Genomic DNA, 23,513 nt, shown 5'->3' with positions numbered 1-23,513 from the left:
TCGACAGTACTTGATGCATATTTCCTATGCACACACTGTACGCATCGAACTCGCCGAACTCGTTGGTTGAGACGTGTCGCTGTAAATCGGAAAACGGGACGTCGTCGGGCCGCGCGAGCGAGGCGAGCGAGCGAGCGAACGGCACGTTAATTAATGACAATTTGAATTTTAATGCCCGACGCGCGGAGAGACGTTTCGCGAAAATGAGCCTCATTAATAACGCATGAGGAGGATAATTTAGAGTTATGTTTCGCGCAGCATCCTCTTTCCCGCCCGGCGCGGCGCGGCGCGACGTCGCCGAGCGTCGCGCAGCGTCGCCGCCGCTTTGTTTCTGCGTTCAAAGCGCAATTATGCGGTATTAGGTTTCCGCTAGAGGCGAACCGTGATTTGGGGCAACAGGTGTACACAATACGCATGCATAATGCACAGGCGGCACATGTAAACTGTCCCCCTACGCCTGCCGCACGAGGTGCACCTACACCAAATTGGCGTTATTAAATTTACATATCCCGGCGGGGCGTGCGAATTAAGCGATTCTTCCTTCCGTTTTCCCCCCCATCGCTACTCACGGCTGCCGCTGTTACGCCAACCTCCCGTGATCGGACACGTCAATTAAAATATTCTCAGGCCGCGATTTCCGCCACTAATTATATGTGTATCCTCGCACGTGACTCCATCCGGATCTATCCAGAATCCAATCCCGTATAGGTCTCGTCCCGCGTAGGCCTCTTACAATTTTAATAGTTGTATTCTTTTTCTTTGAACCATCATAATGACAGACAGACGTCTGTAGAGTTAATAGAAAAATGTTGTGAAAATAACTCTGGCAATCCGCCACTCGTTGCACCTTCTTTCAAATTTCGCGTGTGTACGTGCGCGTGTACGTGTGTTTGTGACCATGAGCCATTGCCAAACCTTCTAATATTCGGCATAGTCTTCCCTCTCGTCACGGCGCACGATTCAAGGTGCCAAATTCCCTTCAAGATACTTGAAAATTCTGCGGTAATGTTTCTACGCTCATATTTTTCATTCGTTTTAATTTATTCATTTAAATATCCGACATTGCGATCAATAAACTCATTCGCTGCCAAAAGTGTCTTCTCGAGAATTTCTTCTTTGCAGTTTTATTATTATTTTTACTGCCAAGAGAGACGCGCTATATAGAAGTGTAACAATTTCAATATACGTCGCGCCGTAAATGCAGTGAGCCTTCATCGCAAATAGATTGAAGAGGTTAAACGCTTTATTTCTCGCGATTGTTTCGGACAATTAATCGTTGTTTCTCCCCGTAAAATGCTTTTTCCGCCGATCAAAGATGATTAAAGGCGCATCGTTGATTCTCGTTGATTCCTGTTAATATCTGTCAACTTTATCGACAGTACGCCGGCTGATTGCTGGTTTAACAGACATTGACCGAATCAGTACTGAAATGAATGACGCGCAACAGGTTCCGCGGTATACTTGTGTGCCTCAATTGCATCGCGCTTGTTGCTTGCATTTGTGTGCACTCGTCCTCTCCTCGCGTGGGATCAAAAGCGAAGTGTTTTGTAAAATATTTTTCCACTTTTGATCACGATGCGCGATGAGACGCGATCGGTGATTCCGCGTGCACGGATGCCGCCCGTATTGCGCGACGCGCGCGCGTGCAATAATGACGATAGCGCGATCCAGGAAAACAGCCGGAAAGATAAGAAAATATCGTAGAAAAGATAAGGCTGGTTCAAAACAGCCATTTCCAATCTCGAACACTTGACAAAGTATATTCGAAAAAAAATGTACAATCTGAGCTCGAAAGTGACATTTTACTATCATGTTAAACGAGTATACTTAATAAAGTAATTGATAGCGTCGAGATAGAGCTGGTATTACTCAATATAGAATCTTTAGTTAAAGATTTATCTGTGAGAAAAAAAATAACGTCTGTCATTTAAGATTTTTCTAAAAATGACAAGGCTTCGAAATTATTAAATTTCGTATTACCTTTTTCTTAGTGTTTATAATTTTACGGAGCTCGTTTAAAAAGCTTAATGCGTTATACTGTTTATACCACATCGAGACGCTGAAATGAAATTTTTAACGGGCTCCCGAGAGTCGGGCGTGAGCCTCGGTAAGCGTACGTCTATGAGTGACACTACTCGCACGGATCTCTCTCCTCTCCAAAGTGTCACCTGAAAATAACTTACCATTGCTATTCTAGTAGCACGCATACAAGTGCACGATGCAGCGCCACCAAAGTCCTCGTACGCATTTAAATCAAGACGAGGACTCCTGGAGGGTACTCCGAGCGTCGAAGCCGCTTCAAAGGGAACAGACGTTCTATTGTCGCCGACGGTGCGTTTACATCGCGAATAAATCGCGAAATGTATGCGCTACGTAATTTACGTGCGGTTAAAACAAGGGAATTTCCGTGCGAAAGTCTTGTCCACGACGCGATGCGTTTATCTACAAATAAACACAAGATATTGTTATTATAATTGTACTTTTCTCTTAAAATACTAAAGATATGGGTCGTGCGATGCTAATATAGAAATTAATCGTGAGATATGCATTTGCATACGCATTACCAGACATATTCTACTAAAAAGAGAATGGAACGTGCATTACGTGCGAACCGTCGCTCTGCCGTGTGATTCACGCTATAAATCTAAAAATATCTGCCGCTCTCTCGGTCCGCGAACTCCGCGCGACGCCGGCAAAAAAGTTGCAGAGATTCGTGCACGCCGCGTATTCGGTGACGTACAACGTTCTAACCGTAATCGCTCTTGTAATCGCACTAAGCGGCATTACATGCGGTAAGGTTATCGAGCCTTGAACTCCGCTGGACTACCAGAGCAGTAAAAAAACATGAAATATTTCGAAGACCAATGTGATACTTCATATAGCCGTATCAAAGTAGTTCGCGCGAGTTCATCTGCCTATATAAGATTATTTTTAGAAGTACTGTGCCATGTCCAATGGGAATATTGTATTAACGGTTCCGATAATATTATATGCTCGTTCTATGCGCCAGGGTCTTTCACGGATATATCTCGTACAGCCGCGCGACGTATGAAACAAAATACACGACTTTCTAACCCATTGCGACTCACGCCGGTTTCACGAACGCCGTTACATTTCTTCTCCGTACTCCGTGTCGCTTTCCGTTTGTCCCATTCGACGCGGGTTATACGCACGGCGGTTGATCGCTGTCGATATCAACATGCTTGACCTACGGTAAGCGACGTACCTTGTACACGCATTTATACGTACACACGTACGCGATCATCGTGAGTCATCCGCGAGGAAAAAAAGACGCGTCGACGCACACAATCGCGGTAAAAACCTGCGCGCGCGACGCGACGTTACGCAGCCCGCGTGTCTGCTTGAGTTATCCTCGATGTTATTTTATGCGCTTCCGGCGCTTACGGTCTTTCGTCACGTTTATCCGCTTCCGATGCGCGGTCCGCAGCATTTCGGCGGAAACTCGCGACAAGACGGAGAACGGAGGGAACGCGTCGCGCGGAAATCGTCGAGATCAACCGCATCGACGATCGTCATCGTGTCTACGCGGACGTCGGAAGAAGTTTACCTCCCTTTTTTTTCCTCCTTCCATCGCGCATTTCCGTCGCGCCGGAAGCTTAAATCGCCGAGTTGTTGCGTCGCGGCGCGCTTATACGATTAGCTTCCGCAAAATAAAAGACATCATATAGCCTGTATATCCCCGTCAAAGTTAATTCATATTAACTGGATGTTTTTTTTTCTTTATTCCGTCAGATATCATTATACGCGTAATTTTTCGACATTCCTTTTGGAAAGTTGACGTAACGGCGAAACAGCGAATGGCAATCCCGGGTATAAAGGGAGCAACGTTAATCGACGTATAATATAGAATTAGAAACGAAACCGCCGCGCCGCGTGGAATAACCAACGGAAGCAGCGCCGGATTACCTAGAAGCTGCCAGCTAATTGCGAGGTTGTAACTTCGTGTAATGATACGTTCGCGGTTATCCAGCAATGCGTACTGAAGGCGAATCGCGCATTGCTCGAGTTAGGTCATTCAAATTCGTTGCGTTACACATGTAAATATCATGAAATCGTGATACGCGGACTCGTCGCGTATAAATATCCTTCGCGCACATTTTGTACCTATAGCGGAATACGGCGATTTGTTCTAAACTAGGAAATAGCCGGGAAAACGCGTCTTTTGGCTTTCCAAAGGTCAATCATAAATCGCCGTATTTTCCAATCGGTAAAACCAATCGCGGCGAGCGCGTTCACGCAACACCCGTACGTCACGCAATATTCGTCGTCACGTATCCGCGCCATTTCGTGGAAAACGATTATATAATTACGGCCGTCAGTCGTAACGAAGCAGGAACGCGATAGCGGGCGACTAGTCGATTCATGATTGTTCATTTAATTCTCATGCAATCGCGGTTCTTGTCACACGTCGCTATCGGACACTTGATTCGCGCGACTCCCACTCGCGAGTGAATCGAGCGCATAGTTTAAACGGCAGAAAACCGTTCGGCGAGTCCTTCCGCGCGAAAGGACTCGCAGCTGACCGGGCCTTGGTCTCCGGCGTGGCCCCGCGAGTCGCGACCGGAGCTTCCGCGCAACTTGCATGATTATGAGGGAATTAAGCGAAGGATGAGCCAAGTTTCTTGAGGGTGGTTTGACGACGCCGTGGACATTCCCGCGAAAATTCTCGTGGAATCCGCGATATTAGAGCGATAGGAAGGGAATGGGGAAGGAGGATGGACGAGGAGACCCCGGGAGATATCGAAGCGCCCGGTAAAACGCAATCAGAATAGTAATTAAGGATTCGGTTAACGCTCCAAGCGCGAGTGTAGAACGCAACCCAATTTAAACATACAAAAGTGTACGGTAGGTTAGCGAGGGAGTGCTCGCCACCGAGACGAGGGAGAAGGGAGGATCGAGAAGGGAGAAGGAGGACAAGGAGGCAGAGAGACGACGCTGGTCCGACGGACCAGCGAGGACAGGGGAGAGGCGGGAAAGAGCAAAGGAGGAGACGCGATGGAACCGATGGAATGAGTCTGTGTGTGTATTTGTGTGTGTGTGTGCTCGTGTGTGTATGTGTGTGTGTGCTTATGTATGTATGCGTGTATGTCATGCGTATTGTGTTGTGTGTATACGTGCGTGCGCTTGTAAATGTGTGTGCATGTATCCATCTCGTCTGGCCACGTGTGTTCTGACTCGTATGTGTGTGCACGGGCATGCTGCGCGGTCCACGAGGATACTCGAGGGGTGTGGTGCACATAGGGTATGCATGTGTGAAGCTGCGCTTCTCGATCTTGGAGCGTATATGAGAGTGTACCGTCCGTGTGCTACAAGCCTGTGCGCGTGTGCACATGTGTGTGTGTAACTGTGTGTTTGTATGCGTGCGAGCGCGCGTGTCGGAGACGATGCGCTGCAAACCTGGGTGAAAAGTAGGGGAGGGAGAGAATTCCTGTGTGCCTCCCGTCCTGTCCCCCTCTCTCCCCGTCTGTCTCCTCTGTCCGTAGCGCGGCAACCCTCCTTCCCCCGCTGCGTCACCCTTCATCCTCCCTCTTGCCTCCATCCTCCCCCTCGCGTCCGGCTTACAACCGTGGGGCCGTTTCGAGAGTGGTAGCAGGTGGACGAGGGGGAAGAGTAGAGAGAGCGGTGCATCGGGAGGAGTGAAGGAGGCAGGGGAGGGCGGGAGAGGAGAGGGTGAGGCTGAGCGCGCGAGGAGCGAAAGAGAGGGACAAAAATCCGGCGGTGGCCAATGGGAGGAAGTCCCCGAACCCCGCGAGCGGAGGAAGAACCGACAACGTCGCCAGAGTTGGAGTTTTTGTTTACCGCGCGCGCGCTTCGAGGAGGAGAGCCGCGTATCTGCTGCCGTAGCAGCATGAGCAGCATCAGCATCAGCAACGGCGACAGCAGCCAGCAGCAGCAGCAGCACCACCAGCAGCGGCAGCAGTAGCTGCACCAGCAGCAGCAGCAGTAGAAGCAGCAGCATCGGCGACAGCAGAAGCGCCAACCATCTCCGTCGTCTTTCTGCTCTTGCAATGCTTCGGTTCCTCTCGCCGGACAGCCGGACCAGGAATAGATAGAGAGGGGGGAAAAGATTTGTAGGAGTATAGGAAGGATGAAGGACGAGGCGAGGAGGAAAGAATAAGAGAAAGAGATAAAGGGAGGGAAAAGGAGAACGTAAAGGAGAGGAAGAGATTGTCTCGGCGATGCCACGATTTTGATGTTACTCGATAAAATTACCCATGTTTCTTTTGCGACCACCGCCAAGTCGCGCCGCCGTCTCTTTTCTCGCATTTGGACCGTCAAAAGATTATCCCGAATGTCGCATATCTTTGTTACATTTACAAGAACGTTTTTCCGCGAAAGCTGTTCCGTAATTCCGTCTTAAAACAAATACCAAATCGTTAATTGAATTGTGCAAGCGTTTGCTTATGTTAAATTAATTAATATGCTGAAATGTCGATTAATTTTCGTAATTTTTTTGCGGTATATGTTGCGTGATACTCTACGATTCGAAATTTGTAAGAAACTCGATAATGTCCGAAAAGCGTACCGATTAATTTTTCTAAGAAAATGTATTATATTGTGAAAAACAAAATGAGCGGGAACACAACAAGTTTGAACTTCTATATTGATCAATATGAAATCAGGATTCATATTGTGATAACAGGTACATAATTTAGAGATGACAGAGTTGCGGAACGTATCATCTCGGTAATAGATTTTTTTCGGAGTCAGCGATAGCGCGTGTATTCGAACGGTATGTCGTATCGAAACTCGAAACTTCGAGAGATGTAGATCGATGAGCTGCAAAGACACGGAACATCGACCGCAAATCACGTTCCAACGAGTGTCCTCCCGCGAATCGAGAGACCGAAAGTAGTGTGAACCACGCGAGTGTACCTTCCCTTTCTCTCTGCTTCCCCTCTCACTCACATGCCTTCTTTTATTCCCTAACGGCATCCTTTCTGCTCTCTTTTTGCGAGGTCTCCTCCATCCTTCTCTCTGTGTCAGGGCCGATTGACCGAGCTGCATGGGAGAAAGCACATGGCGCGAGAGGATTTCGTCGCCGCAACGATATTTTGTCGAGGTTCGGTGTCACTTCTGCGTATCTCATTCGCAGTCATGTAACACTCGCGATAATTGTTATCGATGACATGCAACAACGATGATTACGCGAATCATGGTGTCTTATTGCTCGTCTAGTCGCGCTAGTCGGAAACGGAACGTCCCTAATTGCAAAGCTACAATAACGCGTGCTCCGGGACACCAACGCTCCGGTTTCGTGGTCTTTAAAATATTCTGCAGTCGCTTCAAGCGAACACGTGCTTTGTTCCCATTGTTATTATCATTGACGCGACTATATATACGATAAATCTTTTAGAGCGATTCGAAAAACGATAGAGTTTTCAAAATTTGATACATGCCAATAAACAACAGGATGTATGCGATGTTAACACTGTACAGTTTAACACAGTTTCAATTTTCAATATTTACGCGAAGAGGGACGTGAAATGGCTAAAGACAAATATTATTGTTTTACAACATTAACTTACTTAGGAGTAACTAATTCTGCGTAAACATCGTCATCAATCTCGGTTAATTACGGCAATAATTCTCCGGCAAGAGGTTGACATTTATGCGACTTGAGAACTAGCTATCGCTCGAAGAGAGTCTCGCGGGCCAATACTTAAAGCAAATTTAAACGAGACTAGCGCGAAACGACGGGACTGATTCGCTTCGCACACGTACAAGGCGGCTCTCGGGGAGGGGGAGAAGGGAAACGAGATAGGTATACGAAGAAGAAGAGAAGAAGAGCGAAAGAGACAGAGGGGCAGGGAGGATAAGAGGAAGAGAGAGAGAGAGAGAGAGAGAGAGAGAAAGAAGCAGACAAAAAGGAGAGGAAAGATGTCATCAACCTCCGAAGCCACGGCAGTGGACGGTGACTAACTGTGCAAAGTTTAACCCTCGGCTCCCTGGAACCTCCCTTTTTGGCATGGAAATGTCACGTATGCAAATGCGTGTCGCAGGCGAATGGCCATCCACTGTCATCACGTATAAAGACGAAGCGCGATTGAAGAGGCGAATCTCGACGCCGTCACATGAACGGGGCCGTCATTCATCGCGGGACAAACAGCGGACTTGAAATTTGTTCTCTAATTCTACAATTTGCAAGTGTACCTTTTAAATTGGACAATTGAACAATTACATCAATTGGAGTAATTTCGCATTAATGATGTACACGTTATTAAACTAACGTTATTTATGTTGTTTTTATTTTATATTATAAATGTTGCTTTTCCAAAATTGATGAAGTGACAATACAAAATAGTTTGGTCACATCAGCACCAGCATGGAAAAGAAATTCTGCGAAATGAGATGTAAGTAGAAACGCAACAAGCATACTTGCGTCAAGAACATCGGATAGCGGCGGTTGAAGCCAAGGTATAACATAACGGCCTTAATTAATTTGCAGAGGGTCGACAGGCACTCTTTTTGTCAAGACACACGAAGCTCTCACGCCTTTTTACGTAGCTTAGTAGGGAAAGCTGCCCAGAAATGCTGGTTGAAAGTAAACGATCGTTCCGAAATTGTGCTCTTGTTTTTGCAATATTAATTGTTTCCTCATTTTCGACATTATGAATTTTTTTGTAATAGTAGCGTGTTTTGTATACGGATAAAGCTCTATATTGCTTCGTTAATAAACGCGGGGCAGCCGGTTTCGTCAACGAGGAAATTATTCATGAGCTTTCGTGAAGAATCGTCGATAAGCGCGCGATGGAGAAAGGGTTGAGGGTAAGGGAGGTTAAAAGAGTCAAAAAGCCCCAGACCTCTCCGTCGGACGAGGAAAGGCGAACTCGCGCCGAAGTTGGTCAGCAGGATGAACGGAAGAAGTACAGACTAGATGAGAGTCTTAGTCCCCCTTCCCCCCGCGCTCCTTTCTCTCCTTTTCCCTCCGCCGAACAATGCGCGGAAAAGTGTACGATAGGAGAAAAAAATGGACCGCTGCCATTATGGAGTTCAGGGCCACTCGAGTTGTTTTGCTTCCACCTCCGCAAAGGAGTCTCGTACAGCGGCAACTGTGCTGAATGAATCAGCGTGAGAGGGAGAGAGAGAAAAAGAAGGAGCGAAAAAGCGTGATGGCGGGAGGGAGAGGACGAGAGGGAGCTTTCACCACTAGTGGCCTAGACTTCTTCTTCTTCTCTCTCTCTTACTGTCCCGCTGTCTGCCATTACATTTCTTCCCGTCTGTCGACGTTCCTCCCCCATGCATTTGCAAAGCGCCACACGTTGTTCGTCTCCCTGACTGTACCAGTGCGTATCCTCCTTTTCCTCGTCATATGCCACGGGTGCTAGGGATTTAGGAATGGTACGTACGAATACTAAGGTCGTTGACCTCTGTGTTGTGATTCGTAGACAACATAATCTCTGAATGCCAAATTTTTCGATTTTCTTTTCGAATTCTCTTTGTGGATTCATTTTTCTTTTCAATTTAATTGGACCTTCGCATCTTTGATTTCATAAACCGATTAAACTTGAAACCTGTATGTCTCATTTTTAAAAAATGATATAAATATGATAGATTTAATTCATGAAATATTCTGAATTCAATTATATTGATCGCATTTTAGTTTTAGAAAAATTATTTCCAGTTTTTACAAAATTATGCATAGAATTGGAATGTACGTTTACATTTCAATTCTGGAACGACTTGTGTGCATCCGAAAACGCCTTGTTATAGGCAACATACGATACGAGGAGGCAACTAGAGTTGCAGATACTGAGAGTCGTGTGTGCGTACATACACATTTGACTATCGCGCGTGTGCATATGTAAATCGTAATACTTCAGGCATGAATTAACATCAATGAAATGACACTGTTCTGAAATTCTGAAATTATTCAAAAACTGGATTCTGATCAGTAATTAAACTTTCAATTAATCATTTGTGATTTTTTCTACAACCATTTTCCTCATCGTTATTCATCATTCAGAATTAATATAATTGCATGAGAAGTTGCATTATGTCAAACATAATAAGAATGCATCAAAGAAAAAATTTTGATCGCATGGATTCGCGCTGCGTTATCCGATTGCGTATCGATTGCACGACGAGTCGCAAGTCTTACTGCCATCGTTTCTTTTCCTCGCGCTTATCAACGTAAATCTACTCGGTGTTTCCGAAAGTTATTTCATGACGTACTTACATATTTTCACGTCACCCGCGCGATTCACCACTTCGCGACACTCATCCGTTTGCCGCGATTCTCCACATAATCGATCAATAACATCGTAATTGTATATTTCATAACTCCATACCGCAACATTACGTGACTTATTGATAAAGTAACAAATTTTCCTATCACTCATGTCTTTTTTTATCGCAATACGTCTTTTCTCGCATGTAAGAAAGCAAATTACGTTCTAATGAAACTTAATTATTGTTCAACTTAGGAATCCTGATGCACTTCATTAAGATAATGTTCCATAATTCTTATACATATGTTTATAAAAGAAATTTTTTTAAATTAATTAAGAATCAATAATATATAATAATATAATGCACTGTCTGATGCGTGACACGAATATGATTAATTTATTGTATACGTAATGGTGTACCGCAAATACTTTCTATTTTTTTTTTTTTTTTCATGTCATTTGGGTGTCGCGATATTTCACAAATCGATATGAGACGCCTGGTGTAACGCTGTCACGTCCCGCCTATCTGAAACAACCTCGATGGACAGGAACGCGCGACTTAGCGAGCGAGAATTATCGCAATCTCAGGACGTAATGCGCTTCATAAAAAAGCCCCGCTTCGCGTTTATTGGGGAGTACGGGGGTAGCGTGCGCTGCTGGGCGCTGGGTTCAGAACCGCCGCCGTTGCACCGCGTCCGTTATGGACAAAAGGGCTTTGTCGAGTAGACAGTGACAGTGATGAGACCGTGATGAGTGGCAATGTCGTCGGTCGACTGTGCAGAGCAGCCCATTATTCCACCTGGCAGAAAGCTTTCCAGTTTGGCACACATCGAGTATCCAAGCGATCACTTATTATAATCATGCCGACCGCGTTGTTGTGTTGCTGTTGTTGTTGTTGCGCCGTGCTGGCCATGGCTGACATCATAGTGCTAAAAGGGGTTGGGCGGGCACTATATTGGCCGTCTCTCTTTCCCCCCTCTTTCTCTCTCTTTTCTCCTCGACAGCGAGTTTGCTCTGATTAGTGATTAGCGCAAAATCGCCGCCGCACGTTCGTTCGTTCGTACATCGTCCGGATGGGTTGCCAGTCTCGGCTCACTGGCTCCATTCTTTTCTCCCAAGCCATTTAATTTATGCTGAAATCTATAAATACCAGCGATACCCTTTCTACCCGCAACGGGAAAAACTGGTGGCTGGCGAGCTTAACGGCTCAGCGCGGAAAAAACTGCGGCTGAGGCGAGATTTTAATGTGATACGCGAATGCGCCCGTATCGCGTTAATATTAGAGAGACGCGGAAACGGTAAGGCACACTTGCCGCTAGTGTTCCGTGCAATTAAACATTTATGGATAAGAGCCTTCACGTGCTTTGCATTTTTTTTTTAGATGCGCGATTTGGTTCTTTCGTGTGATATTTTTCATGCATCTATAATTTTCCAATGCAAAAATTTGCTTCCACTTTCCATCGGTGCAGTAGTTATTTCGTCATTAAAGCCGACCTTCACGGAAGCTTTCTTAATTGCTCCTTATCATCCAAGCTGCTGAATTCAACATCGTGAAACTTCTGTACAAATCACTTCTGAATAGTTTGCTCGAGTTTCGAATATACTCCGTAGCTCGCCCTTGTTATTTGCTCTCTGTATTCTTCCACTCAGACAACAAAAAATTCACATCGAACATCAGAAGTGGACTTTGTTATCGTTTATTTTTAAACTAATCCCAGTTTTGTAAGACTCGATTAAAAGCCGTCAAACCCTCCTTCGAACACTTTGAAAGACGCTACCGCTATTTAAGTTGCAACGCGGTCTCTTTTTACGTAAACGACATCGATACGATTATTCGATTCGCGGAGGATTCCTCAATCTTCGCACAAGACGACCCCTCAAAATTCTCCCGACAATGGCATTGGGGTCGTCGACTTCTCCAGCGATACTCGGTATATAGGGATAAAGAAAAGGAAAGAGATTGGAGAGGAGGATGAGAGAGAGGGAGAGAGAGAGAGAGAAAGAGGGACGCGGGAAGTCCCGCAGGACGCGCGAGCCCCTGAAGGAGACTCGAGGGAACTCGGATTTATTGCATAACAACCCCCTCAGTCAGCTCGTAACCCTTGGAAGTTGCGTAGGTCCGACGGTAGAGGGTGCCGCATAGGCTCGATGATCTACTTGTTGAATGGCGAGGAGAGAGCGAGAGAGAGAGAGAGAAAGAGATGAAGGGGGGAGAAGAGGCAGGATATTTCTGAATGAACGAACGACTGAATGGGCCGCCGCACATGGCATAGGGTACCTACTTGACACCGATCCGCAACCTCAACAATCGCCCCGACCTGTCTTCGATGCCAGCTACTGACCTTGTCATTCTGGAGAGGCGCCGCCGTTAGCAAAGAGAGAAGCACGAGCACGCTCGGGGGGGAAAAAAAGAAGAACGATGCGAGGGAGAGAATCAGCGCGGGACGCGCCGATAATACGAACGCGTGTAAGATAGGAGGGAATCACCGAGACGGGATAATGAGTCAATGACTTCTCCGAAATGATGAAATTAACGTACAAATCATCGCTTAGCAAGCTGCTATACAGAGAAATAAGATAATTCTTCTTTCGAAGAGAGAACTTTTTGTCAAAGCCCGATGACTTTGCACGTGACGTAATGCGCGGTAGATTGCGTACAATTGCAATACCTATAAGCTGTAAATTATCCCTGAGAAAATTAACGATTTTATTAAAATTAAGTATTATCGACGCTTATCTGGCTGATCTGACGTCATTCAATCTATGGCATCATCTTTTAGAAAAGCATATTTTCCTTATCACATGTTAATATATTTAAAGATTTGCATTATCCACATCTTTATCCCTAACAATAGAATGACTGTTGTTTGTGTACACGTCACATTACGTTGTATATAAGTATGCAATAAATTATATGATATAATTGTTGCATTAGCATGTTTGCAGTAAAGCTATTACATGCATGTAGCGCACTTGAAACACGCGCGCAACTATTTGCGATAGGAGATTACACTTGCAATACTTTAACTCAATTCCATTGCGTTTAACTCTTTCTCGTAATAATTTATTTTAAAATTCATATTTTCATATTTAATGATGTATTATCCGGTTTCGTAGCGATGATTTAGATTCATGTACAATTGTTTCAATTAAATGGGATTATAAAATATCAAAGATGCATTCAATCTTTTCAATAGCCTTGGATGGAAATATTAAGAACATGTATATAAAATAATTAATACTAATTAATAACAGTACTACAAGTAGATTAACGACTTCGTATCATGACATCAAATTATTTTCATTTGCAAAAGACTACGATAATTAACAGGGATTAACGAAGTTATAGAAGTTTAAGTTTCAAGGGCGCTTTTTTTGATAAAACGCGACCACCCTCGGCGTAGATGATGTTCTTGTGAAATCTCGCGATTCTTCACTTCCAGCATTTTGTTTCCCCTCGTTTAGCCACGTAGGTACCGAATTCTCCGATGGTTCGCCATCGCCGCCGCCGCTGCTGCCACCGCCGCCGCCGCCGCCGCCGCCGCTGCCGTCGGTCCGCGAGCCACGGTGAAACCGCTCAAAGCCATTTTCTAATTTTTTTTCGCTCCCAATCCCCAACCCCATCCCCCTCCGGCCTGACCGCCGTGGCGTTTAACGTCCCGACGGAAGTCGGGAGGCAAGCATCGAGGTAAAAGATCGTCATGCACCATCATCCGAAACTCTCTTGAATATTTTCGCAGAATAAAAAGAGGAAAAATGTTGCGGGGACCGAAGTGCGCGCGGAGAGACGAGGACGGATGAACGGACGTTGGGGAAAGAGGTACGGGGGGTGAGTGGGTTGAGGGGGTCGGGGGGTCGGTTAACGGTGAGGGAGGAGGGGGTGGGTGGGTGGGTGTTAGCCGGGGCGGAGACGGTGCATTACGACCGGGACAGGGCATGGCATGGCTAGCTCAGGAAAGTACAGGATGTGAGGGAAGAGAAGGGAGCGTGGAAGGGGGAGCGCGGTGATGCAGGAGGGTTGCATGCGGGAGGAGGGAGGGGCGGTTGCCCCAGTAAAAATCGATCCTCCCCACTCTTTTCCTACTTTTTCCCCTAGAGAGGTTTGCTACCACGAGAGAGGATGGGGTGAGGAGGAGGAAGAGGACGTGGAGGAGGGAGAGACGAGGGGTGACTGCGCAGGGGGTCTCGCGGGGGTTACCTACCATCGCGTCTGTCTCTGTGTATCCACATCTCTGGATCTTCGCAAACGTTCTCGCGTGTATGCATGTACGTATCCGCGTGTGTGTGCGCTCGCGCGCTCGCGCGCGGGCGCGCGCGCGTTCTCGCACCACGTTGGAAGGGGGAGGGACAAGCGCATGTGGATGCATGTGGACAGATACGCAGTGTGGTCGTGTGAGGGTGTGATTGAGCGGATTTTTCGCGGGTGTTCGTGGGGCACTGCCCGTGTAAAGCGCCAGCGCATTTCATATGTGTCCATGCTTTCGCGTATGCTCTGTGTATGTACATGCGTGCGTGTGTGTGTATGTGTGTGTATACATGTGTGTATGCGTGTGCTTGCGAGTATGCGCGTGCCTTGGACAGTTTTTTCGCGGGTTCTCCGCGTGTATTGGTCCACGTGGCTGCGGTGGTTTCCGTCTGCGTACAGTGCGCCTCATTGACAGCGGAAAACGCCCTGCTATCGTGCAACGGGCGCTCAAAATCGGTATAATTTCGATGAATTCAATTTTCCATGCTGTGCACGTGGCAGAAGTACATTTTACCTCGAGTTTCTATTGTCATAAATAAGCATAGAAATCTTTCTCGGGTGTCTCATTGCAATTTAAACTTTACGAATTTCAAATTTACACTTTACGTACTTCGCTAATTTTCCGAAAAATAAAACAGAGAAAGATTTACCGAATATGAGATATTTTCCATTTAAAAGTGCACAATATAGATATCACATTAAAATTGTTTTATGTAATAATTAAGTAATAAAAAGTTTTACATTTAGAAAAGAAACACTCTCTCATATATAAAGATTTTAGACATAATTCTTTCGATTTCGAACGAGCATAAGCGGTGAAAATTTTCATTAAATGTACAATCGATGCTCTAAAATCATCGTTTAATTCTATAAACTCTTTTTTCCTGTTTTGTTTCACCACCAAAAAAAAAGCCAGATCTAGTCCCTAGTTTCTAAGATAGTTGATAGTTAATAAATATTCATTAAGAATAAATGCAAATGTATATAATGATAAAAAATGATAAAAAAATATATAAATAAAACATACTTGTAGTATTAGATTTATTACATATAATAAGTATTAGATTGAGTTTACATTAATACATCGGAGAGGCTCAACACTTTTGTCGCCTTAAGTGAAGGATAGTCATCCCAAGGCGAAATTAACAGGGATCATTGGAAATGTATTTCTGCCGTTGGATCGCGCATGTTAGTAGTAGATTTTTTTTATTAACACCTATAATTATTTGCGCATAATGTTGCATCTAAAATAGATAATAGGCAACGTTTGTCGGATCGTCGTGTGTAAAGATATGCGAGGAGGAGCCTTCGACGGCGGAAGGATTAAGGGAGGAATGTGAACTCGTCTCAGCCGTGCGTTCCTTTTCGCTCTTAAATTTTTCAGAGCGTCACGACGATATATCCGACAATCGTGCGCACTGTACGTCCGCGGGATCGTATGTATCGGTGCACCATCACCCCCGTGCGGTCTCGCACTCGCGCGCGCGTCCACGTTCGTCTTCGTGTGCGTATCCGCGGCAACGCCGCCTCCACCGTCGCGGCGCTTCTGTCGTCCGCTGCAACGATGAAAAATTACCCAGAAGCAGCAAAAGAGAGGGAAATAGCAAGGGATGAAGAGGGAAGGAAAGAGAGAGAAAGAGAGAGAGAAAGGAAGAGGAGGAAGAAGGAGCGGTCGAGCGAGAGAAGGGTTGAGGATGTGAACGTAGAACGAGGAGGAAAAAAGAGGGCGAGAGCGAGGGGATGGAAGGGAGAAAAAGAGAAGAAGAGAGAGAAGGAACGAGCCCGTCGCTTTTTTCTCTAGACCCCGAGCCCGTCGTCTAGCGCTGAGTTCGCGAGCCTGACAGACAGCTGCAGCGGAGCCCTGATATATCGACCGGGCCACCTAACCAACTACCCGCACTCACTATTATACACCTGCCTCACACGCACGCACACTGGCGCACGTACGTGTGCACACGCACACACGCCGCCAGACATGGGGCTGGCGTGTACGAAAAAAAGGCGGCGCACCGACACCCGCCACCTCTCTCTTTTCCTCTCTTTTTCTCTCTCTTTCTCTCTCCCCCTCCCCCTTTTTCCTTCTGTCTCTCTCTCTCTCTCTCTCACTCTCAAGGTAGAAGCTCGCTCTTTGCACTCTCGCAACTCTCTCGATTACGATCCTTCTCTCTCTAATTCCACCCCCCAACCTATTCCCTCTCTCTCGACCCCTCGCTTCCTTTTTCGCCGCCGCTCTGTCTTCGTCCGCCTTGCTCTCCTGTGAAAAAGGGTGGTTGCTAGAGCGAAAAAGGGGGCCTCCCGAAAGGGAGAGGGGGGTGCGGGAAAGGGGGTGTGGAGTGGGACGGAGCATCGGGGGTAGAAGCGCTACCACCAACGGGGGTGGACAAGACGAGCGGTGGGTGCAGCGAACGGAGCCCAGTCAGCTCCAGGATAATTAGATCCTTTACAGGTTACCAATGATTGATAGTCTTCGAAATACGTACCATCCCTCTTTCTCTCTTTCTCTTCTCGATTTCCGCGCCGGGTTTCCTTCCACGTGCACACGTGGACGCGCGCGTCCACAGGTCCACACGTTCCACGTATCCGTGGGAGCTTCTCGCAGTAACGAAATACGCGCGCGCGCTCACGAGGGGTATGCGTGGTGTACGATAAATACGAAATCCCTTCAGCCGATTACGTCCTACTGAGCTTTGCCTGGGCCGCTCCGCGACCCACCGTCCCTTCGTATCGTAGCCGTGTCGCTGAAAAAAAGGGGCGCCCGGATCGCGGCCGTCGCATCGGCCGCCCGGCTTGTTCCGGCAATTTATCGATGATCCGCGTTACCGCCGCAATGCCGCAACTCTCGAATCGTCGGGACTCTCGATTCGAGACGAACGAGTCTGACAGTCAAATTTCGGAAATAAAGTATTGCAAAAGCGTTTTGTACCGGAGCGCATAAGACGAATCCTTTGAAGTCATTATACTTTAACTCACATATATATATATATATATATATATATATATATAATTTTAAACTAGTTTTTTATATCACGAGTTCTTTTCTGTTTCTGTTCCACAAAAATTCCACAAAAATTAGCGATAATATAATAAAATGGTCATTAAGATTTGTCCTTAGAGCAAAAAGTCTACTCATAGTAAAGCGTTGCATTAGTTGAAAATATTTCTGGCTCGCTCTCTCCAGCTTATGACTTTAATTCGGCAACGTAATCGCAATATTTCCCGATACCTTTATCGCAGGCACATCTCACATGCACATATTATATCCCAATCTGGAAACACTATTTCATCCTTTTTAATTTAAATTTCGATTCTTCTTGATGTAGGTCGATACCTTAAACTTTCTAGTTGTGCTCGACAATTTTTTTTGCCGTTGACGTCAACATGTTGTAACCTTTAATGTTCATAACATTGATAAATACCTATAAAATTATCGTGCATTCGATTATTTGACGTCAAACCTGGCATTTTGTTTCGTATTACGAAATGGAGCCACGACGTTAATTGGATCAAGAAACGGCAAAAAAGAACAACAAAAAAAAACAACGAGGGTAGTAAAAAAGAACTTTTGCTTTTGTTCTGCTGTGAGCAATAACAAAAAAATGCGAAATTAAATCCTACCGTCGGACGTGCTGCAGTAAACCGGGCGACACATGCAACGTCGACTAAAGAATTAATATCAAAAACACTGCTCCGTCCAAACGCGGAAGAATACATGTATTTGTAAAGAAATTAAAAACGATATGAAGAATTCTTTGCATTCTTTTTGTCTTTCTTGTTCTCATGCTACGAAATTAAGTAAGATCTCTTCTGTAAATTAATTTTGATGAGAGCGGAATCAAAGTTCCTTGAGGTAATTTAATGAAACAGAAGCGATATCTCTTTTAATATTTAAAACGGAGCAAAATATACCATTTTTAGCTTTCACTTCCAAACATTCTCGTCACACAATATACAATAGCGCGCTCTTCTCGAAAACAGAGTATTTGGTATTGTAAGAATTCGGAATTATACTCGCATGGACACGTTTTACACGCGCGCTTCAATCGATCGAAAGATAAAAGAAAAAAATGCTTTTCTATTAAAAAGATTTTTCGCCGTTGCGAATTGTAGAAATTATCTCATATTATTGATTACCTTAGTTGATTTAAAGTAGTCACGTATAAATTTATTTCGACGAGCAATTAATTTCTTTCCCCTGAACTCTGGTTGTAGACTGATCCAATCGCCAATTTTATTGCTCGTGCATCAGAGAAGGCGGAGGGAGGGGGGGGGAGGGAGGGAGGACATTTTTCTCTTTGCGTCCTGAATAAATAAATGCCCACAGATATCCGATCTTGCTCGGGTTGACGTCCGTCGATATTTCGCAAAGTCACGTCAGTCAGTGAAGTAAAGTTTTCGTTATCGCACGTAAAAGCCATTATTACCGGCGCATTGCGTAGAAGCCTACATGCGACGTGTAATATCTTTCTGCGAGCTCGCAGCGGCCTTCGCAGTGACTTTAGCATGCAAATCAGAGACTGCGGTATGCCCGGTCGGGGCATCCCTCGGCATACCTTATCACCTGTTAACATCTCGCTCTATTCCGCGCTCTACGCAATCGTCCCACGCAAATGTCAGTCGACGAGCGATTTGACGGCTGGCGGTGCAGAGGAGCCATATAGATCGGAGCCAAAGAATCGTTCCCGTATAATGTGACACGCTCGTTAAAACCGGCCGCACCGGCGAGTTTTCAAGGTACCCGAGATTCCGATCATAAGCAGGAGTATTAAAACTACATTATGCCAAATTTGGGCAAGCTAGGCGTCACGCTAGCGCCCGCCCGGTGATCGGACGGATGCACAAAAACGTTAGCATAAACGTTCGTTTTATTGGTCTCCGACTGCGCGTGTGATGCGCGCGTTACGTGTTTAATATATTAAAATTAGCACTTTCAAAGCGTCTGGGTCAAAAATAGGACGCCAAAATTATCTCGGGACGAGTGTGAACCTGCCCGACCCTCTCGAAGAATTTTATCGTAAATAATGTCTCGCTCACGCGAGAGATAGGGCATTCTTCTTCTTATGAATTGTAAATCGCGCGCGCAGCGATCATCTTTTACAATGGCCCGTCTCGACGAGCGCGATGTCTCGATGTGATCGAAGGTTTATATTAAAATCCAGAGGTTTCTCGAAAAACTTGATATTTCCCTGCTCATTAATTTGAGAGGAAAAGGAAAAAGTGATCGGCCATTGTTAACTGCCGCTTACAACGTGGAAAAAGTTCGCTCGCGCAAAAAACTCGCAAAAAAGCCGTTCCTATTCTTGCGAAGAAAATATAGGATTACACTTCATTATCTTGCTAAAGTGTAAAATGTACCGTCGGCTGTGCCGCCGTCGTAAGCCGATCGTTATACTTCAAGTATACGTAAATATATTCCTGTAAATATATCCTTGTCAATAGCCATGTCCGCCATCGCGCGGGACTATAAAAATTCTTTATGCTCACGCAAATCGTTAAAATTTAAAGATCACGATAAATTAATAACGTAGTTTACAAGAATTTGTAAGAGATCAGTAAATAAAATTCTTTGCAGCCCAGCTATTCTCTCGCAGAGTTGTTTTTTTTTTTTGTAGAAACCGAAGCTCAAGTTACGAGAGCACGATCGACTTGACGCAAACCTCTCGCAATCCGAATTAATTATAATAGTGATAACAATGATTGCGACACTCATGTCCAATACGTGAGACGACATTATAGACGTGGAACAGCAGTTAATAAAGGTTAACGGCATCTTAGACAAATTCGCAAACTCCGCGTCATGCGCACATTTGCGTATAGAGTTGCATTACATTGTAATGCGGACCGTTACAATTTTAAACGCGCGCGTTAAATTTAATAGCGATATAAAGAATCTGTCTTGGATTGAAAGTAAAAAAAAAAAGAAGAAAAGAATATAAACCGTTTTGCAGCTTTATTTGCCGCACGTAGAATTTGCGCTTTCACGCGCTCAGGTTAAACTCTAGGCGTATAGCCATTTGTCTTTCTCGGACGCTAGCGCTACATTTCGCCTCTTTGCGGTTTTACGTCTTTTTTCCTCCCCGCGTCGTCGCCGCCGCCGCCGCCGCTACCATCGTCGTCGTCGTCGTCGTCGTCGTCGTCGTCACCGTTGCACGATACTTTCGCGCGAATGTCAGCCGGTTGCAGAGGCGAGACGCGGGAAGAGATGCCCCGTTAAAATTCAGCATTTCCGCGCGATGACACATCGGAAATTTTTGCAATATCTCAAATCGCACGTCTTCCGTTACCGACCTGCCCTGCCCCTCCATGACAGGGCCCTCTCCCTTTAGTCCTCCGCGCATTCTCCTTACGTCTCTCTTTCTCTCTTTCTCGTTAGCAATGCATCGCGCGATGCCTGAGCTGGTGGCTCAGGCGGTGATTATGTTGCAGCGCGGGTTACCAATACGTGCACTGCCACGCACATCGGTAACCCGTGACTCGTGATTTCGAATAGGCCGCAGGGGCCCAGCCGGCAGCCGAGGACCTCTCAGGGAAATCCCTCATCGGAAGACGCGCGTCTACGAGGAATTCACCGCGAGTGAATCACCGCGCAACCGAGAGACCGTTCAACATACGTCAGAGCCGCCGAGTGTGTAGCAATATCTGAGGATTTTACCTGCGGAAGGAGGAGCATTCGTTACAGACCGACCGTCTGACCATCAGGCTTCCTGACGCCGGCGAGAGCGGTTCGCGCGAGACTCCTTCATGGAAGATGCGGCGAATCCTCAGAGTCCGATCATCCGATCCTTATATAAAAAGACTCGAAGATCCTCGCGGTCGTGACCTGCTGTAACATACGATGTATACGTGCAGTTTCTTCGATGTAACGAAAATCGATGAGAAACAACAAGAGTAAAAAATTACAAGAAACTTGGAAAATTGATTAAAGAAATCGAAAGAATAATACGAAGAAGCGTACGTAAGAAGTGAATAGGAAGAAAACATGGAAAAAAATCATTTCTCTTTTTCATCACTTTCTGGATATTTAAATTTAGAACATTTCTATTTCATTTCAAGTTAAAAAAATTATAGTTTAATTAATCATAAATCATATTAATATTAATACTTTAAAAATTACATAAAATAATATATTTTCGAAAATAAGTACTTGAAACAATTTTGCATAAACCGTTAATAGCGAGTAAAACAATGTTGTGTTTACGCCATTTTGATCCTGAAAAATTGAAGGATTATACGGTTTTGAACATTTTTGAACATTTTTTTCACAAATTTAATATAATATAGGAAGCGTTTATGAAAAATGTACAGAGAGATACATTATCAAAGAGAAACATTATTTTTATTTTAATACTGTTTGCCTTCCATTAAACCATAGCAGTACAATCTTTTACAGGAGTATAAAAGTACACGTGATAATTTACAATTACAATTTTATAATCGATATCAAATTATCGATATTTAATACTGTTCATCCCTTATTACATAAGCATTTATACATAAATTGTAAAAAATTGTCTAGGAATGCTTAGAAACTCACGAGTACATAAGTTTCATACAAATCACGCTTAATCATATTCAATCAACATCTTAAATTGCATCAGTTACATTTGTATGCCAATTAACATATGTAAATTTCAACAAGTACACGCCTTCCGTCGCTCGGAATTATTGCGAAGCTTCCTGCTTGTTTCTCCGCGAAACAAATTATATATATCACGCTGAAGATTGAGAATAAGTTCTCCATTATATGCTGCATAAAACAGTTAGAAATAAATACCCTGCATAAATAAACGGATAAATAATAAATAAATAAATAGAATACAAGGAAACGGATAAATAAATAAATGAATACAAGAGAATGAATGGATGCTGACGAAAATAAATAGACGGGATGTAATGTATGGTACGCGATGTATGCAATAAATAGATAATGTGCGTCAATCGCGACGGACATTCATGATTCACTCGTGCAATCATTATCCATCTAAACGACGTGCGTGATGAATATCGCAATGATAATTACATTCGGATACGTGCTACGTGCACGTCTGACCGGATTTAGCACTACCTGAGCGATTGGTTATGATCGAGTACGTGTTTTATCACATTGTTTGGCAACAACACACGGCCGAGAGATTCTATAAATACCTAGAGTATAAATAGTAATTTCTTATTCCTATTAGGCGACGGTTTTGCGTCACGGCACTTGAATCGATATCTGACGTGCGGTCTGTCCGAAAGATACTCAGACATTGCAAATCGACACGAGGCCTGCGGAAAGACGAAACGGCTTGGAGAAAGACGGAACGGGCTATACCTTTTGCATTAATCTCCGCTTCTTCTTCGGCAATTATAAGCATATTTATCCTACACTAGAAACAATTTTTGCTATTTTTATTTGTTAATTTTTTCGGTCTTTCTCTTATGACACTCTGAATTCACTTTGAATGAATTGTGAATCTACAGGGAAATAAAAATATGTTGATTCGCTTTGCTATCATTCTATCGGCTATCGTCCTTATATTACATTTCGTATTATCGTCGTTTTTGCTGTTAGAGATGTCGGGGAGATGATCGCGATTTAGTTGGTTATACTTATATATATATATATATATGTATATATATATATAATATACTGTCAACTATGAGTCTTAGAAGGAAGGGAGCAAAAGACTGACAAGAGACCATCTCGATCTCGCGATTCCGATTGTGTTTGCAACTTTCTTCTCCCGCCGCGCATCTCCCCGCCGGCAGTCCCGTAAGTCTCTGTCACCGTTCTAACGTCAAACGTTTAAGTAAATCTGTTAAATTCTCGGTACTCGCGCGTCACTAGACGCAATCTTCAAACGAGTTCCTATGCAAAGAGAAAAAGGAAAGAAAGAAGTCCGTTTGTCCGCGGATTGTCGATTGCAATGTCGTATCGTTCGCGGCAGCAACAGTTGCATTTTTCGTTTGGTTTAAATCGTCGTCTCCTTTGCGAGGACGTGTTCGATTCGTGCCGATTCGAAAATCATCGCCGATGATCGTCTCCACAGAAGCGAATTCGTCATTCCGAAACGGATCGTCATTGGCTCCATCCC

The 23,513-nt window shown here is 44.8% G+C and overlaps 1 protein-coding gene across 1 annotated transcript in view; it reads right to left on the bottom strand.

Moving 5' to 3' along the window:
* Window positions 1-1,783: 1,783 nt before the first annotated feature.
* The window catches only part of LOC105449639 (ribokinase-like), a 29,090-nt gene continuing 7,360 nt past the window's right edge, over window positions 1,784-23,513 (bottom strand). Inside the window, exons 7-8 of the transcript XR_974365.1 lie at window positions 21,089-21,256; window positions 1,784-2,442 (exon numbers count right to left, since the gene is read on the bottom strand). The gene's annotated coding sequence lies outside the window, so the exon portion shown is untranslated. The remainder of the gene's footprint in view (window positions 2,443-21,088; window positions 21,257-23,513) is intronic.

The sequence above is a fragment of the Wasmannia auropunctata genome, unplaced genomic scaffold (assembly GCF_000956235.1).
Source record: "Wasmannia auropunctata unplaced genomic scaffold, wasmannia.A_1.0 LD336111.1, whole genome shotgun sequence".
Lineage (NCBI taxonomy): Eukaryota > Metazoa > Arthropoda > Insecta > Hymenoptera > Formicidae > Wasmannia > Wasmannia auropunctata.
Note: the sequence above shows the minus strand (reverse complement) of the source record. Positions and strands in the feature narration are given on the sequence as shown.